General features: G+C 44.5%; 1 protein-coding gene across 2 annotated transcripts in view; it reads right to left on the bottom strand.

Moving 5' to 3' along the window:
• lrrc24 (leucine rich repeat containing 24) overlaps positions 1–19,710 on the bottom strand; it is a 38,779-nt gene extending 19,069 nt beyond the window's left edge. The window contains exon 1 of one of the 2 annotated variants that reach the window (XM_062070424.1): positions 19,276–19,710. The gene's annotated coding sequence lies outside the window, so the exon portion shown is untranslated. The remainder of the gene's footprint in view (positions 1–19,275) is intronic. The other variant, XM_062070423.1, reaches the window with a different exon arrangement.
• Between the last annotated feature and the right edge of the window lie 286 nt (positions 19,711–19,996).

Below are 19,996 nucleotides of genomic sequence, written 5' to 3'. Positions count from 1 at the left end.
AAGGCCATTCCAAAACCTTCATTCTAGCCTGATTTAGCCATTCCTTTACCACTTTTGACGCATGTTTGGGGCATACTTGTTGGAGTATGGGGGTTACGGGGTTTGGTGGTAGCGGGGGTGTATATTGTAGCCCGGAAGAGTTAGGGCTGCAAGGGATTCTGGGTATTTGTTCTGTTGTGTTTATGTTGTGTTACGGTGCGGATGTTCTCCCGAAATGTGTTTGTCATTCTTGTTTGATGTGGGATCACAGTGTGGCGCATATTTGTAACTGTGTTAAAGTTGTTTATACGGCACCCTCAGTGTGACCTGTATGGCTGTTCATCAAGTATGTCTCGCAGACACTTACGTGTGTCTGTAGAAGCCGCATACAACATGTGACTGGGCCGGCACGCTGTTTGTATGGAGAAAAAGCGGACGCGACGACAGGTTGTAGAGGACGCTAAAGGCAGTGCCATCACGGCACGCCCTCAATATTGTTGTCCGGATGAAAATCGGGAGAAATTCGGGAGAATGGTTGCACTGGGAGATTTTCGGGAGGGGCACTGAAATTCAGGACTCTACCAGAAAAATCGGGAGGGTTGGCAAGTATGGTTTGGGGTCATTGGGCCCCATTCAGCAATAAGTTCCTAAAATTTCCTCTCATCTTTCTTCCCAAGTGATTTCCTAAGAGGAGTCCATTGAAATTCATGACGTGTTCTTAAACGGCCAAATTGTTCCCACTAGCTGTTCTTAAGTTGCTGAATGCCAAATGGTTAGCGTGTGCGTGTCTGTCATAATTTGCATATAAACACGCCCTTATTTCCCCAATATGCATAGGTAAACACCCTTAATTCCGTAATGTGCATAGGTAAACACCCTTAATTCCCCATATAAGGGCACAATTCCGGCGGAAAAGCAAGAAAACACAAACAGATTACAGCAGAGAAATTAGTATTATCCCGCGGGGGAAATACATAATGTCAAAAACGTAAGTCTATCTATCTATCTATCTATCTATCTATCTATCTATCTATCTATCTATCTATCTATCTATCTATCTATCTATCTATCTATCTATCTATCTATCTATCTATCTATCTATGATATTATTGTAACATTGGACAATAAAAGTAAGGGAACTTGTCACACTTAAGAACAAATAGGCCACTCTAAGAGTGCTCTGGAGCACCCGTAGATTTTGTTCTTACCTACAAACAAATCCCAGCTAAGAAAACATTGGTGAATACAAAAATCTCCTTAAAAACTTCCTAAGTGGGCCTAAGAACACCATTTGTTCTTAAGAAAGGTTGCTGAATGGGGCCCATTGTCCTGTTGGAACACCCAACTGCGCCCAAGACCCAACCTCCGGGCTGATGATTTTAGGTTGTCCTGAAGAATTTGGAGGTAATCCTCCTTTTTCATTGTCCCATTTACTCTCTGTAAAGCACCAGTTCCATTGGCAGCAAAACAGGCCCAGAGCATAATACTACCACCACCATGCTTGACGGTAGGTATGGTGTTCCTGGGATTAAAAGCCTCACCTTTTGTTCTCCAAACATATTGCTGGGTATTGTGGCCAAACAGCTGAATTTTTGTTTCATCTGACCACAGAACTTTCCTCCAGAAGGTCTTATCTTTGTCCATGTGATGTCAGATGAACCAAAAATGGAGCTGTTTGGCCACAATACCCAGCAATATGTTTGGAGGAGAAAAGGGGAGGACTTTAATCCCAGGAACACCATGCTTATAGTCAAGCATGGTGGTGGTAGTATTATGCTCTGGGCCTGTTTTGCTGCCAATGGAACTGGTGCTTTAAAGAGAGTAAATGTGTCAGGTTATAACACCGATGACATTATTATTAATCAGACAAGAAGCAAGGAATCATGCAGAGACAGAGTTCAACTTAGCTCATGAGAAGACACGTGTTTTGGGCTGTATTCTAGTTACAGATCCAAACTACGTTCTAAAAGTCCAGCCCGCGTGCTTCCTCTAATTATTTGGAAGGTCCCTGTTACATCACTGAAGCTGTCGCTGAGGGAAGGGGGTAATCTGGACAACTCCAGTTAGACACAATATATGATTATACAAAAATGCAAATGTGTTGACGCTGGTGATATCGCCTTGTCTCTGCTCTGTGTGCGTGACGGCGGTGTTCGGCCTTGGCAGTCAGCAGGCCGAGTCTGGACACAACACTGATAGAGCAGCTTTGCACAGAAACAAAAATCTAACTTGAGCACAATAGCTACTAACTATAGCAACGGACTTTAAGCATACTAAAGTTGTGTGATAACTTTACACATAATTATTCTAACAAAATGGGACAATGAAAAAGGAGGATTACCTCCAAATTCTTCAGGACAAGCTAAAATCATCAGCCCGGAAGTTGGGTTTTGGGCGCAGTTGGGTGTTCCAACAGGACAATGACCGCAAACACACCTCAAAAGTAGTAAAGGAATGGCTAAATCAGGCTAGATCGAAGGTTTTAGAATGGCCTTACCTAAGTCCTGACTTTAACGTGTGGACAATGCTGAAGAAACAAGTCCATGTCAGAAAAACCAACACATTTAGCTGAACTGCGCCAATTTTGTCAAGAGGAGTCGTCAAAAATTCAAGCAGAAGCTTGTGGATGGCTACCAAAAGCGCCTTATTGCAGTGAAACTTGCCAAGGGACATGTAAGCAAATATTAACATTGCTGTATGTATACTTTTGACCCAGCACATTTGCTCACATTTTCAGTATATCCATAATAAATCCATAAAAGTGTCAGAAAAATTGTATGTACATTATCAAAAAACTGTCCGTTCTCTGGCTTCCCAGTGAACAGACGAAAGCTGTCTTTGTTGCACCAAGCCAAAGGCTTGGAAAATTCCACTGTGTATGATAGGAGGAGACGGGAGGGGTTATCTATTGTCATCCAAGACCTGCCCATGCTCGATCCAGGACCAGTCCAAGCCCGAGGCATCTTTTTCTTTTGTGTTAATGTGACCAAAAACAATGGCTGTTTATCCTTTAGAAACAGCTGCTGTTATGTAAACAGGGAAAGTCCAAATAAAAAGAGGTGGCGTACAATCTTTCGCCAGCGCGTGGGCGACACCGTAACAATTTACAGGTCAACACGTTTCTCCTCAATTGAGCCAAATTGAATCCTGTCTCTGTTTAATCCCTTGCTTCTTGTCTCGTTTAATAGGTGTCATCAGTCTTTGAACCTGACAAAAAGAAGCAAACTTCATGAATGTTTTTTTGTGACCAACAAGTATGTGCTCCAATCACTCTATCACAAAAAAATAAGAGTTGTAGAAATGATTGGAATCAATGACGTCTGAGAGCACACTTGTCAGCCTTCGGACAGAAGCCAAGTTCACATCTGTCGAGTTGCCCCGGTCTGCCTCGCCGGTTGCTATGGCAACTGATGAGGAGTGGAAAGTGCGCTCGTGGGACCCAAAAGGCCAGGCACGGCTCCTGCGAGCTGACATTAGGCAAAAAAGCCGCAATGAAATACAAGCTGTCGTTTTGTTGTGGAAAATTGCTCGCAGGAACTTCAGCTCGGCGATGACCCGGAGCCAAATTTTAAATTCCCTTTCATTTCAACTTGTTTTTCAGCTTTTACTCTTCTATCCTCCCTCTCTCTCTTTTTCTCCCGCAACGCTTTCTCTGAAAGCCGCCGTCGTTTCTGCAGCCTCCATTTCTGACCTCTTTCTCATCGCTCGTCCTTGTGGCCTGACTGACGGCCGCTAAATCATGCTGTCCCGCGGCATCCTTTTTGTCAACACGGCCGCCGAGGCCGAGGCGAGCCGTAAAAAAATACACACACAAAAAAAGACTGTGATTTTGAGTGATAGTTACACACACACACACACACACACACACACACACAAAACCCCAGCATGGGAATGCTCATAAACATGCGGCGCACAAGCCAGGCAGCCTTTACGTTACAGTTTGACTGACAGATCGTATAACACCCACACACTGCTTATGCACTTGCACATCCTGTCTGCCACCGGCAACACAAGTCTGATCCACAGAGATGGACACACACACACACACACACACACACACACACACACACACACACACACACACACACACACACACACACACACACACACACAGTCATACATAATTTTTGGTCAGTGGAGGGAAGGAGGCTGCGCTCGATTAATGGGCCTACATTGATTTCTTTCTTTTCCCCAATGCCACTCGGACAGGCCGGGCTACCCAGATTGCATATGTACAGTCCTGGTCAAAAGTGTACGTACACTTGTAAAGAACATCCTGTCGTGGCTGTCTTGAGTTTCTAGTAATTTCTACAACTCTTATTTTTTTTGTGATAGAGTGATTGGAGCACATACTTGTTGGTCACAAAAAAAAAAAATCATGAAGTTTGGTTCTTTTTGTCAGGTTCAAAGACTGATGACACCTATTAAACGAGACAAGAAGCAAGAGATTAAACAGAGACAGGATTCAATTTGGCTCAATTGAGGAGAAACGTGTCGACCTGTAACCACTTACGGTGTCACCCGCGCTCTGGCGAACGATTGTACGCCACCTCTTTTTATTTGGACTTTCCCTGTCATACTTGCCAACCCTCCCGATTTTCCCGGGAGACTCCCGAATTTCAGCGCCCCTCCCGAAAATCTCCCGGGGCAACCATTCTCCCGAATTTCTCCCCGATTTTCAGCCAGTAAACAATTTTGGGAACGTGCCTTAAAGGCACTGCCTTTTACGTCCTCTACAACTTGTTGTCAGGTCCGCTTTTCCACCATTCAAACAGCGTGCCCACCCAATCACATTATATCTACGGTTTTTATACACATACAAGCGAATGCAACGCATACTTGATCAACAGCCATACAGGTCACACTGAGGGTGGCGTATAAACAACTTTAACACTGTTACAAATATGCGCCACACTGTGAACCCACGCCAAACAAGAATGACAAACACATTACAGGAGAACATCCGCACCGTAACACAACATAAACCCAACAGAACAAATACCCAGAACACCTTGCAGCACTAACTCTTCCAGGACGCTACAATATACACCCCCGCTACCACCAAACCCCGCCCCCCCATCTCCCGAATTCGAAGGTCTCAAGGTTGGCAAGTATGTTCCCTGTTTACATAACAACAGCTGTTTCTAAAAGAATGGGGGGGGGGGGGGGGGTGTATGTAAACAGCCAATCTTTTCGGTCACATTAACACAAAAGAAAAAGATGCCTCGGGTTTGGACTGGTCCTGGATCGAGCTTGGGCAGGTCTTGGATGACGATAGATAACCCCTCCCGTCTCCTCCTGTCGTACACAGCGGAATTTTCCAAGCCTTTGGCTTGGTGCAACAAAGACAGCTTTCGTCTGTTGACTGGGAAGCCAGAGAACCAGATAATTTACATAACATTTTTCTGACACTTTTATTACATTTTTCTGACACTTTTATGAATTTATTATGGGTCTACTGAAAATGTGAGCAAATGTGCTGGGTCAAAAGTATACATACAGCAATGTTAATATTTGCTTACATGTCCCTTGGCAAGTTTCACTGCAATACGGCGCTTTTGGTAGCCATCCACAATCTTCTGGTGGAATTTTTGACCACTCCTCTTGACAAAATTGGTGCAGTTCAGCTAAATGTGTTGGTTTTCCTGACACGGACTTGTTTCTTCAGCATTGTCCACATGTTTAAGTCAGGACTTTTGCGAAGGCCATTCCAAAACCTTCATTCTAGCCTGATTTAGCCATTCCTTTACCATTTTTGAGGTGTGTTTGGGGTCATTGTCCTGTTGGAACACCCAACTGCGCCCAAGACCCAGCCTCAGGGCTGATGATTTTAGCTTGTCCTGAAGAATTTGGAGGTAATCCTCCTTTTTCATTGTCCCATTTACTCTCTGTAAAGCACCAGTTGCATTGGCAGCAAAACAGGCCCAGAGCGTAATACTACCACCACCAGACATCCCACATGGGACGGTTTAGTAAGTAAGAATAGTTTTAGTTTTATTGTAAAACTGATAGACGTTGCTTGGAGTGTCGAATGACGAATCCATGTTAGTAGAAACGCAACGGGCGGCTAGAAGACGGAACGGAAATTGTACTTCCGGTCGACAGCTCAGTCTACACAGAAGGGCCGGTGCAAAAGATGGCACCATAGCACAAAGAATAACACCACTATTCAGTGTGTTTACCTGTTTTTTTAAACTACTTGCATTATGGCTGTCGGCGTAGAATTGTTACTAACAGTTTGGTTATTTTGGGTGTTTTCCATTGTGTTTGTGTTTATTTACTATCAGCGCTCTTATTTTAGTTCCACTCCCTGCACGTCTCCCTGGGGGCTCGTTTCCCTCACCTGTCCTTGATTGGCAGCCTGGCACACCTGGTTGCAGTTGCCAATTAGGCTGCTATTTATGCCTGCCCCGCCCTCCAGTCAGGGCTCGATTATTGTACCCTGTTTCCTGGTTTTCCTCGGTGTGCGCTTACCATTTCCTTTTTTTGACATTTGTCACGGCGGGGGGGGGGGGGGGGGGTCGCAGCTTACTGCGGGTTTCGTTCCCCCGGGATGCAGACGGACAACTCCGGACAAGGCGTGCAGGTAGGAACATGATTTATTCCTCAAAATTCAAAGAAGTACAAAAACAGAAAACAAGCTGAAGGGACAACGTGCCGATCGCACGCTACAAGCTAACACTTGTCATAGACTAGAGATAAGGAATACTCACGTAACTGTGGCGTGAATCAAACAATGAAGCCAGGCCGACTGACCGGCAAAGGCAGGCTTAAATAATGCCTCTGATTAGTGCTCGGAAAACAGGTGAGCGTCCCGAACACCAATCAGAGGCAGGTGAAAATAATAAGTAACCATGGTAACTAAAACAAACTCAAGGGTGCGCAAAACAGGAACTAAGGGAGTCCAAAACTAACAGAACATAACAAAACATGATCCGGCCAACGGATCATGACAACATTAAAGTCATGTTTACCTGAGCTGTGCCTCCCACCTGTGCACCTTGGGGTTCAAGACCAGCAGAACCTGGCATATATTGGTGGTTATCAAATGTAACTGTCAAGGAGGGATCGTAACTCAGTGAGCAGAGGCTGCCTGCTTTGTGGATGTTTTTGACTGCGTATGTGCTTCCAAATGACCAATTAGAATATTTGGGCCGCTCTGCGCTTCCTGAGGCTTCCAAAGGTCAGTTTGGATTTATGCTCTTTGATTCAAGTTAACCAGAGCTGGGTTTGTAATTAGATATATTTTTAGAATGTGGACTCCCCCCTCCGCCCTATGAAAAGTTGCATAGATGATGTCTTGCAGACCATCTTCAAGCCGCTTTCTGACAGTCGCTTCGGGATGCGCCGTTTTGTGGGCGGTCTTATTTACGTGGCTTACCTTCGACAGAGTCTTCTCCCCGCCATCTTTGTTGAGCTAACTTGTTTTAATGACATTCAGACTTTACTTTAATCAGCAACGGAGCAGCGTCTCCTCGATCGTGGATCACTAGTGCAACAACAACGCCCGTGAAAAAATGTCCGACCGGAACTCTCTAATAACTAAAGTTTCTTGGGTGAATAATGTAAACTCACTACACTGGTTTGTTTTAGCGCTTTCATGGCGAGTTTACTGACAGATATAAGTAAGAACTTGACACTACTTTATATTAGAAATGGCAACAGCAAAGGATGAATGGATGATAGAGACAAAGAAGAAGCTTATCGACTACGGTGTCGGCACGGACTACAAAGGTGGACAAGCGCAAATTTTCAGGACTTATGCAGATCCCAAATACACATCAGCAGGTACCAGAAGGTAAGAAAAGTTGCTTTTGCATAATATTGCGAAACGAAACGCCAGATAATGTCTTACCTTATAGAAACACCATAATAATACTCCTATGTTGAAGCACAGTACAATCCGTCAAGTGGTGCGGCTTCATAGCTTACCAAAGTCGTACTAAAACATTTTGAGCGCCGTGTGTAATGTTCTATATTTTCAATGGAACATGTACAATTTTGGTGTTGTTTACTTGAGTCATATTGCAGTCTACACGTATCTCTTATGTGCGACTACTGGTTACACTTACCATTACACCATGTACCAAATAAAATTGCCTCAAGGTTGGTAAGCACAACCAGAATCAATCCGTACATTAGGCGCACCGGGTTATAAGACGCACCCAATTTTAGGGAAACTGAAAGGATTTTAAGTGTACCGTATAGTCCGAAAAATACGGTACTTGTATTTGAGTACTAAAGTCATCCTTACTAAGAGTTCAAAAATAAGATTAACCAAAATATGACTGTATGACAAGACAGTGATGGTTGTGCAGATGTTTATTGAAGGAGATCAGTCCATAGTCCATCCATGTGTGCATGTCTGGGGTTGTAGACACTGTTTTGAACAATGTATCCATCCATCCATCCATTTTCTTCCGCTTATCCGAGGTCGAGTCACAGGGCAGGAGCCTAAGCAAAGAAGCCCAGACTTCCCTCTCCCCAGCCACTTGGTCCAGCTCCTCCCGGGGGATCCTGAGGCGTTCCCAGGCCAGCCGGGAGACATAGTCTTCCCAACGTGTCCTGGGTCTTCCCCTCGGCCTCCTGCCGGTCGGACATGCCCCAAACACCTCCCTAGGGAGGCGTTTGGGTGGCATCCTGAGCAGATGCCAGAACTATCTCATTTGGCTCCTCTCCATGTGGAGGAGCAGCGGCTTTACTCTGAATTCCTCCCGGATGACAGAACTCCTCACCCTATCTCTAAGGGAGAGACCCGCCACCCCGTGGAGGAAACTCATTCCGGCCGCTTGCAACCGTGATCTTGTCCTTTCGGTCATAACCCAAAGCTCATGACCATAGGTGAGGATGGGAACGTAGATCGACCGGTAAATTGAGAACTTTGCCTTCCGACTCAGCTCCTTCTTCACCACAACGGATCGATACAGCGTCCGCATTACTGAAGACGCCGCACCGATCCGCCTGTTGATCTCACGATCCACTCTTTCCCCCACTCGTGAGCAAGACTCCGAGGTACTTGAACTCATTCACTTGGGGCAAGATCTCCTCCCCAACCCTGGAGATGGCACTCCACCCTTTTCCGGGCGAAAACCATGGACTCGGACTTGGAGGTACTGATTCCCATCCAATTCGCTTCAAACTCGGCTGCGAACCGAACCATCGCATCGATCCATTTTCTAGACATAGTCTTCCCAACGTGTGCCCGAACCACTTCATCTGGCTCCTCTCCATGTGGAGGAGCAGTGGCTTTACTTTGAGCTCCTCCCGGATCTTCTCACCATATCTCTAAGGGAGAGCCCCGCCACCGGGCGGAGGAAACTCATTTCGGCCGCTTGTACCCGTGATCTTGTCCTTTCGGTCATAACCCAAAGCTCATGACCATAGGTGAGGATGGGAACGTAGATCGACTGGAAAAATTGAGAGCTTTGCCTTTCAGCTCAGCTCCTTCTTCACCACAACGGATCGATACAGCGTCCGCATTACTGAAGACGCCGCACCGATCCGCCTGTCGATCTCACGATCCACTCTTCTCCCCACTCGTGAGCAAGACTCCGAGGTACTTGAACTCCTCCACTTGGGACAAGATCTCCGCCCCAACCTGGAGATGGCACTCCACCCTTTTCGGGCGAGAATGTACCCTTTATGAAATAAAACTGCCAAGCCTTCTTGGACCTTATTGTCTTAAGGAGATCAGGGTCACCTTTCTTGCCCAAACATTTCCACTCTCCAATGTTCAAATGTCAATTTCCTCAACCATTGCCCACGTGCTTACATTCCCCAAAGTGCTGTTTCTATTTTAAATGCTAAGGATGATTGACATATTCGATTAAAGCATTTTTTTTTTTTTTCCCCCAGTCGTCGCTCTGCAGAATTTGAGGGTCGACGTGGTCTTTCAATGTATTCTTCCGGCTTCAATAGACTCGCATGCAGCTCCTTCTGTCCAATTATTATGTGACCGGTTTTTGTTTGAATGGCAGCGTTTCTCACTGTCATTGATGAATGACGTCCGACCGGACGGAAGGAAGATGATTGAATGTCACCGCCTCTTCCATTTGGGAGGCACAGTAATCGTTTTTCAGGTTCATACAGTCGCGATCAAAAGTTTACATACACTTGTAAAGAATAATGATAACAACAATAATAGATTTTATTTGTAAAAGCACTTTACATTGAACAAACAATCTCAAAGTGCTACAGTGCATTTAAAAAAAACAAAAAAACAAAGCTAGAACAACAAATAGCTGGCCCCAAAGAGTAAAATAAATAATACAATTAAATAAAGCCTAAAAGCTAGAACTAGCACACATAAATCTATCAAAATGCTATTTTAAAAAGAAGGGGTTTTTAGCCTTTTTTAAAAGCATCCACAGTCAGTGGTGCCCTCAGGTGGTCAGGGAGAGCGTCCCATAGACTGGGAGCAGCGGGGCATGGCCCGGTCTCCCATGGTTCGGAGCTTTGTCCTCGGAGGTTGGAGGAGGTTAGCCTGTCCGGAGCGGATGTGTCGTGTGGAGGATTTGGGGGTGAGCAGTTCTTTGAGGTAGAGGGGGGCACTGGTGGGTTAGTAGGGAGACTTTGTATTCAATCCCGAGTGGAACAGGAAGCCAGTGAAGGGATTTGAGAACCGGTGTGATTTCTCATCAGGATCCTAGCAGCATTATTTGGTATGTACTGCAGCTTCTGGAAGTTCTTGCTGGGGATCCCGACAAGAAGTGAGTTGCAGGAGTCGAAAGAACATCATGTCATGGCTGTCTTGAGTTTTTAATCATTTCTACAACTCTTATTTTTTTGTGATGCACATACTTGTTGGTCACAAAAAAACATTCATGAAGTTTGCTTCTTTTATGAATTTATTATGGGTCTACTGAAAATGTGAGGGTCAAAAGTCCCTTGGCAAGTTTACCTGCAATAAGGCGCTTTTGGTAGCCATCCACAAGCTTCTGCTTGAATTTTTGACCACTCCTCTTGACAAAATTGGTGCAGTTCGGCTAAATGTGTTGGTTTTCTGACATGGACTTTTTTCTTCAACATTGTCCACACGTTTAAGTCAGGACTTTGGGAAGGCCATTCCAAAACCTTCATTCTAGCCTGATTTAGCCATTCCTTTACCACTTTTTGACGTGTGTTTGGGGTCATTGTCCTGTTGGAACACCCAACTGCGCCCAAGACCCAACCTCCGGGCTGATGATTTTAGCTTGTCCTGAAGAATTTGGAGGTAATCCTCCTTTTTCATTGTCCCATTTACTCTCTGTAAAGCACCAGTTGCATTGGCAGCAAAACAGGCCCAGAGCATAATACTACCACCACCATGCTTGACGGTAGGTATGGTGTTCCTGGGATTAAAAGCCTCACATTTTCTCCTCCAAACATATTAAAGATGGGACGGGGACGGCGTGGCGTGGCGCGGTTGGGAGAGTGGCTGTGCCAGCAACCTGAGGGTTCCTGGTTCAATCCCCACCTTCTACCATCCTAGTCACGTCCATTGTGTCCTTGAGCAAAACACTTCACCCTTGCTCCTGATGGGTCCTGGTTAGCGCCTTGCATGGCAGCTCCCGCCATCAGTGTGTGAATGGGAGAATTTGGAAATAGTGTCAAAGTGCTTTGAGTTCCTTAAAAAGGTAGAAAAGCGCTAAACAAGTATAATCCATTAGCCATATTGCTGGGTAATGTGGCCATACAGTTAAATTTTTGTTTCATCTGACCACAGAACTTTCCTCCAGAAGGTCTTACCTTTGTCCATGTGATGAACACAAATTGAGGGAATTTACGGAACTGAAACAATACAAAAGGAATGCCATTGAAAGTACTATATTAGCTAATGCTAACAACGCTAGCTTGATAGCACGTAGAAATATAAATACGCTCCTACAGACATCGCACATGGGACGGTTTGGTAAGTAAGAATAGTTTTTGTTATATTGTAAAACTGACAGACGTTGCTTGGAGTGTCGAATGACAAATCCATGTTAGTAGAAACGCAACGGGTGGCTAGAAGACGGAACGGCGATTGTACTTCCGGTCGACACCTCAGTCTACACAGAAGGGCCAGTGCAAAATATGGCGCCATAGCACAAACAATAACACAACTATTCAATGTCTTTGCCTGTTTTGCCAGTTCCATTGGCGGCAAAACATGCCCAGAGCATAATACTACCACCACCATGCTTGACGGTAGGAATGGTGTTCCTGGGATTAAAGCCCTCACCTGTTCTCCTCCAAACATATTGCTGGGTATTGTGGCCAAACAGCTCCATTTTTGTTTCATCTGACCACAGAACTTTCCTCCAGAAGGTCTTATCTTTGTCCATGTGATGTCAGATGAAACAAAAAATGAGAATAAGAGTTGTAGAAATGATTGGAAACTCAAGACAGCCATGACATGATGTTCTATACAAGTGTACGTACACTTTTGACCAGGACTGTATTTCATCCGAAGCATTCACCCTGAAGACAATATATACTTCATTACAGTTTTAGTTATGCGTTTTGGCATGTTGCGGCTGGCTGACTCTAAATTGTGAATATGCCAGTTATGTGAGAGCTCCGCTGACAGTAGCGTCGTTAGTCAAGAGCGTATCCTGGAGCGGAAATTGAAAACAATGCTTCAATAAGGATCCCTTCGCACTCGGATGCATTCGAGTTAATACCGAATGTACAATACAGTGCGCGGTAAGTCATGGAGTCCAAATGGATTAACTTCCTGGTTGCCATGGGAGTGACAGCAACTGCCAAAAGTATGTCAAATAACGCTGACGTCTGTTCTGTGCGGAATATTTGTGTCTGCGCTAAAATGGTGAAAATTATTCTTCCCCCACGAATTTGTTTGTTGTTTTCTTCTTAAATTTAATCTGCGACGGAATACGGCTGACATACACTGTATTGCCAAAAGTATTTGGCCACCTGCCTTGACTCACATATGAACTTGAAGTGCCATCCCATTTCTAACCCATAGGGTTCAATATGATGTCGGTCCACCTTTTGCAGCTATTACAGCTTCAACTCTTCTGGGAAGGCTGTCCACAAGGTTGCGGAGTGTGTTTGTAGGAATTTTCCACCATTCTTCCAAAAGCGCATTGGTGAGGTCACACACTGACGTTAGTGGAGAAGGCCTGGCTCTCAGTCTCCGTTCTAATTCTATCGGGTTCAGGTCAGGACTCTGCGCAGGCCAGTCAAGTTCATCCACACCAGACTCTGTCGTCCATGTCTCTATGGACCTTGCTTTGTGCACCGGTGCATAGTCGCAGTCATGTTGAACGAGGAAGGGGCCCCGCTCCAAACTGTTCCCACAAGGTTGGGAGCATGGAATTGTCCAAAATGTTTTGGTATCCTGGAGCGTTTGAAGTTCCTTTCACTGGAACTAACTCCTGAAAAACAACCCTGCACCATAATTCCTCCTCTACCAAATTTCACACTCGGCACAATGCGGTCCGAAATGTAGCATTCTGCTGGCAACCCTCCAAACCCAGACTGGTCCTCTCCTTTCACTGGAACTAACTCCTGAAAAACAACCCTGCACCATATTTCCTCCTCTACCAAATTTCACACTCGGCACAATGCGGTCCGAAATGTAGCATTCTGCTGACAACACTCCAAACCCAGACTGGTCCTCTAGATTGCCAGATGGAAAAGCGTGATTCATCACTCCAGAGAAGGTGTCTCCATTGCTCCAGAGTCCAGTGGCGACGTGCTTTACACCACTGCATCCCACGCTTTGCTTTGGACTTGGGGATGTATGACTTAGATGCAGCTGCACGGCCATGGAAACCCATTCCATAAAGCTCTCTGCGTACTGTACGTGGGCTAATTGGAAGGTCACGTGAAGTTTGGAGCTCTGTAGCAACTGACCGTGCAGAAAGTCGCCGACCTCTTTGCACTATGAGCTTCAGCATCCACTGACCCCTCTCTGTCAGTTTACGTGGCCTACCACTTGGCGGCTGAGTTGCTGTTGTTCCCAAACTCTTCCATTTTCTTATAATAAAGCTGACAGTTGACTTTGGAATATTTAGGAGCGAGGACATTTCACAACTGGATTTGTTGCACAGGTGGCATCCTATGACAGTTCCCCGCTGGAAACCAATGAGCTCCTGACCGCGGCCCGTTCTTTCACAAATGTTTGTCAAGGGGCCAAGTGATTAGGACAGTTGATTCTGATCATTTGGATTGGTGGCCAAATACTTTTGGCAATATAGTGTAGAACGCAGTCATCATAGTCTGCCAGACAGGAGACCTTAGTGATCTGCCCGTATGAGATGAACACACACCCCTCTTTGCTCTGGGTCGGACAAACAGGGTTCTGTCCAAGGGTCTCTGTTGTGGCTACATGTCACGAATAGTGATTACGTGCATAACAACTGCTCACATTAGCCAAGAAATGGCGGCAATTAATGCAGAGAATGACAAAACGCCGTGACCTTTGAATGAGAACATTCACTGTGACGGTGAAGCCGGGATCACACAACAGTTCAATCCACGGCAGTCTCCATAATCCTGTACTAGTATTTATCAGTATTATTAGTATCACTACTGACAGGACGGGTTCCTACCGAACTACAATATTTACCAAAAATAGGAGCTGAATTGACAAACACAGTGCAAAGTAATGTGGAGAATGCCGATATGTTTAAGAGTTATTTCTCTATACATAGCCATGTTTGGATCATCTAGTACTTTTCCTTTGTATATTCTACCAGTTTCTCTTTGTCCTCAGATGCCTTTTTAGTGTCTTAACCATTGGAATGTGAATACCTCCCCCACTTGTTCCTTATCAGTGTTGCGAGGGGGAGGGGGGGCTTTCTTTGTGTGCAAGGAGTTGGCTTTTCCGTTTGAATGTCAGATCAACTGGCAGCACGGTGGCAGAGGGGTTAGTGCGTCTGCCTCACAATACGAAGGTCCTGAGTAGTCGTGAGTTCAATCCCGGAATCGGGATCTTTCTGTGTGGAGTTTGCATGTTCTCCCCGTGACTGCGTGGGTTCCCTCCGGGCACTCCGGCTTCCTCCCACCTCCAAAGACATGCACCTGGGGATAGGTTGATTGGCAACACTAAATTGGCCCTAGTGTGTGGATGTGAGTGTGAATGTTGTCTGTCTATCTGTGTTGGCCCTGCGATGAGGTGGCGACTTGTCCAGGGTGTACCCCGCCTTCCGCCCAATTGTAGCTGAGATAGGCTCCAGCGCCCCCCGTGACCCCGAAGGGAATAAGCGGTAGAAAATGGATGGATGGATGGATGGATGTCAGATCAACTAGAGTAGCCCGTATGAATGTATTGATTAAGCTGATCTCCTGAAATTTCAGTGAAACTTGATAATATTCCAATTCTGTCTTGATGGTCCTTCTTACTCAGCATATATGTCATCGAAAGAACTTGGGATTGACCAGTAACTTAGATTTCCTGGGAGGAAGAGCTGGTCGACACAACAGTAGCCATATGCCTCGCAAAGTCACAAGACCATATATGGTCAAGAGCTGTGCAATACCAGTACTTCAAGTCCAATTCGGGTACACATCAGTCAATCTGACAACCAAAAATGGCCGGTCAATATGTTGATTAAAACAAATCGATGAGCCAGCGCTGCGAACTGATACTCAGTGGCCTAGTGGTTAGAGTGTCAGCCCTGAGATCGGTAGGTTGTGAGTTCAAATCCCGGCCGAGTCATACCAAAGACTATAAAAATGGGACCCATTACCTCCCTGCTTGGCACTCAGCATCAAGGGTTGGAATTGGGGGTTAAATCACCAAAATGATTCCTGGGCGCGGTACCGCTGCTGCCCACTGCTCCCCTCACCTCCCAGGGGGTGATCAAGGGGATGGGTCAAATGCAGAGGTCAATTTTCACCACACCTAGTGTGTGTGTGACAATCATTGGTACTTTAACTTTAACTTTAGAAGGTAACTTGAAATAGTCTAACTTGTGTTTGTTTTGAAGATGCCTTACTTGTTGTGCATTAGAAGTATGATTATGTCTGTCAAGGTCAAATCTCGAGTGCCATGAATTATTACACTCCAATCAATGTGTGTATATTTCCGTGGATTACCAATGCAGGTACTGCAAAAGTCAAAGACACATAATTGATACTCATGAAAAATCGTCCAATTATGTATGCATATGTATATATATTAGGGGTGTAACAATACGTGTATTTGTATTGAACCGTTTCGGTACGGGGGTTTCGGTTCGGTGGTGTACCGAACGAGTTTCCACACGAACATATGAAGTAGCCGCCTAAGCTAAAGTCTTGACAAGCTGCTCCGCTTTCTGCCTCTTCTCTGTCAGTCCTCTACACAGCACCCAGCATTGTCCCACCCACACAACCATCTGATTGGTTACAAACAGAGCGGTAACAGCCAATCAGCAGTGTGTATTCAGAGCGCATGTAGTCAGTGCTTAGCGTTTAGCAGGTAAGCATCAGGCTGCGGACTCTCCCCAAATGATTATAAACACCTCCCAGTCAACTACTAGTAACATCACTATGAGCCCGTTGACCTTCTAGAAATATAAACGGCAGCTCAGCTCGCTCGCAGTCCTGGCTTGAGGTAAAGGCTAAATCGCTTTTAGCGTAACGTTAGCTCATTTTGCGGTCTGTGTGTGTGTGTTACGGACAGCAAAGCCCTGTCTGTCTGTTATTTCACTTGACCTTTTTCTGTGTTGTTTGAGCTGTGTTGAAGCAGCAAAAAAAGACATTAAGTTAAATGGAGAGTTTCTGTCTCTGATAGTTGATATAATAATGTAACTGCACCATTAAGCCTACATGAACTCCATGGTGTTCAGGGATGAATAGTCTCTCCTATTGCTATTGTACTATTTTTTTCAGCTATAGTTACATGAATCATTAGTAATGCAGCAGCCTAGTTTTGAATGGCAGGGTCCCTGCTATCACATGTTGATACAAATATAACATTTACATAATAAAAATCAACTACTGGCTGTAATAAATTAAGCATGATGAGTTGACTTGAAACTGTTAAATGTTGCACTTTTTGTATGTAGAAGAAAAGTTTTGTCATTTTATTTAATCTCAGCAACAACTTGAGGCAGTTTAATGTTGATTAACGTGGGCAGAATTATTATAGTGTTCCCAATGTTAAAAGGATGAAGCCATTGTTTACACATTTGGTAAATAAATAACCAAAAAATGTATATTTTGTTGTTTTCTTACTGTACCGAAAATTAACCGAACCGTGACCTCTAAACCGAGGTATGTACCGAACCGAAATTTTTGTGTACCGTTACCCCCCTACTATATAGTGATACAATGTTTATCCATATCGACCAGCCCTGTTCTCTCTTATTTAATATTGTGTTTTTTTGTTGTTGTTTTGTATGGAGGAGCTACTTGTTAACTTTCAGTTGTATCTCATAAATAATAATGATTGCATTTTGCACATCTCCAAAACATAAAATGTCAGAAATCAACATCCACATTCTCCCATGTTGGAACTCCTCCTGACCTCCTGTCCTCATGTCCTCCTGACCTCATGTCCTCATGTTCTCCTGTCCGACTAATGTTCTCCTGTCCGACTAAACTATGTCACCCACACACAATTTGTCCTGAATAGACTGAACTGTTTGAAGTTGGAGCGGTTTGAGTCGGATGAAACATGTGGAAGTTAGAGCGAGGCAAAATCTGGAGGAGGAGGAGGAGGAGAGGAAGAGGAAGAAGAAAGAGGAGGAGGAAAAGAAGAAAGAGAAGGAGAAGAAGAAGGAGAAAAAGGAGAAGGAGATGAAGAAGAAGAAGGAGAAGGAGAAGGAGAAGGAAAAGAAGAATGAGGAGGAGAAGAAGAATAAGAAGAAGAATAAAGAGAAGAAGAAGAAGAAGAATGAGGAGGAGAAGGAGAAGAAATAGAAGAAGGAGAAGGAGAAAAAAAGGAGGAGAAGAAGAAGGAGGAAAAGAAGGAAGATAAGAGAAGAAAAAGAAGAAGGAGGAAAAGAAGGAGAAGGAGGAGAAGGAGAATAAAAAGAAAAAGGAGGAGAAGAAGGAAGAAGAAAAAAAGGAGAAGGGGGAGAAGGAGAAGGAGAAGAAGGGTGGGAAGGAGGAGAAGAAGAAGGAGGACAAGGAGGAAAAAAGAAGGAGGGGGAGAAGGAGAAGAATAAAGAGAAGAAGAAAAAGAAGGGGGAGAAGGAGGAGGAGAAGGAGGAGAAGGAGAATAAGAAGAAGGAGAAGAAGGAAGAAGAAAAAAAAGGAGAAGGGGGAGAAAGAGAAGGAGGAGAAGGATGGGAAGGAGGTGAAGAAGAAGGAGGACACGGAGGAAAAAAGAAGGAGAAGGAGAAGAAGGAGAAGAAGAAAAAGAAGGGGGAGAAGGAGGAAAAGAAGGAGAAGGAGAAGAAGAAGAAGAAAGAAGAAGAAGAAGGAGGAGGCTAAGGAGAAGAAGGAGGAGAAGAAGAAGAAGAAGAAGAAGAAGGAGGAGGAGAAGAAGGAGGAGGAGAAGGAGTTGGAGGAGAAGGAGAAGAAGAAGAAGGAGGAGGAGTTGGAGGAGAAGGAGGAGGAGGAGGAGAAGAAGAAGGAGGAGGAGAAGGAGTTGGAGGAGAAGGAGAAGAAGAAGAAGGAGGAGAAGGAGTTGGAGGAGAAGGAGGAGGAGAAGAAAGAAGAAGGAGAAGAAGAAGGAGGGTAAGGAGAAGAAGAAGAAGAAGAAGAAGATGGAAGAGGATGAGAAGAAGAAGAAAAAGAAGAAAAAGAAGAAGGAGAAGGAAGAAAGAAGAAGGAGAAGAAGAAGGAGGGTAAGGAGAAGAAGAAGAAGAAGAAGGAGATGGAAGAGGATGAGAAGAAGAAGAAAAAGAAGAAAAAGAAGAAGGAGAAGGAGAAGAAGGAGACGGAGGAGGATGAGAAGGAGAAGGAGAAGAAGAAAGAGAAGAATGAGAAGAAGGAGGAGAAGAAAGAGAAGGAGAAGAAGGAGGAGAAGGAGTTGGAGGAGAAGGAGGAGAAGAAAGAGAAGGAGGAGGAGGAGGAGGAGGAAGAGGAGGAAAAGGAGAATAAATAGATGAATGTTGGTATATAAAAGCATGTGTGACTGTTTTGGAGCATTCACACAATTATCGGCATCGACCAATATAAAAAGGTATATAGTGATACATTGTTTAGCCATATCGACCTTATTATTATTCTTTCTGATTTATTTAATATTGTTTTTTTTAGTTTTTGTATGGAGGAGCTACTTGTTAGAAGTTCAATTGTATCTCACCTGCTATAAATAATAATAATAATAACAATAATAATAACATTTTGCACATCAAAACATAGAAATCAACATGCATGTCGGAAGTCCTCCTGTCCTGTCCGACAAACTATGTCACAATGGCGACTCACCGTGTCCCCGCTTGTTCCGCACACTTAAAGCTGGAACAAAATGATAGAAAAGTCCACTTAGAAGCGGCGGAGATGAGAAAAAGGGAAGATATTCCTCAAAGTGGAAGCCGGTCCATCGGCGCCGGACGCCGGGAGGAAGAAGCTCGGCGGCGGCGATGATGATGATGGTGATGATGGCGATCTATTCCAATATTTTCACCTCCATGTTCCTTCTTTTTTTGTCCTTTCTTATCTCCCCTCCTCTTGTGTGATGTTATCTGCGAGTAACAAGCGAGCTACGTGGTGTTTGTGCGTGTAGTAGTAATAATAATAATCATCATGCTGGCATCGTGTCGCTCTCGGCGAGGAGAGAGAGAGTTGCAGGAGGAGGAGGCGTCTAATCCATTCATTGCACACATTTATCATCATAAACCATGCCAACTTTATTCATAAAGAGAGAAAAACATCATAAGGACGGACTAAAAGATATCATTTTAAATATAACTTTCGGCACAACTTCCGGGTTGAATTTTAATCAGGCACTAGAGACGTCGCATTGTTTATAATTGGATATTATATTTAATACAGAGTATAGTCAATGGTCAACTTCCGGGTTGCATTTTAATCAGGCACTAGGGACGTCACACTGTTTATAATTGGATATTATATATAATACAGAGTATAGTCAATGGTCAACTTCAGGGTTGCATTTTAATCAGGCACTAGAGACGTCGCATTGTTT

Source organism: Entelurus aequoreus, linkage group LG14, assembly GCF_033978785.1.
Source record: "Entelurus aequoreus isolate RoL-2023_Sb linkage group LG14, RoL_Eaeq_v1.1, whole genome shotgun sequence".
In the NCBI taxonomy this organism is placed as follows: Eukaryota; Metazoa; Chordata; class Actinopteri; order Syngnathiformes; family Syngnathidae; genus Entelurus; species Entelurus aequoreus.
This window is presented reverse-complemented; position numbering and strand designations above follow the sequence as displayed.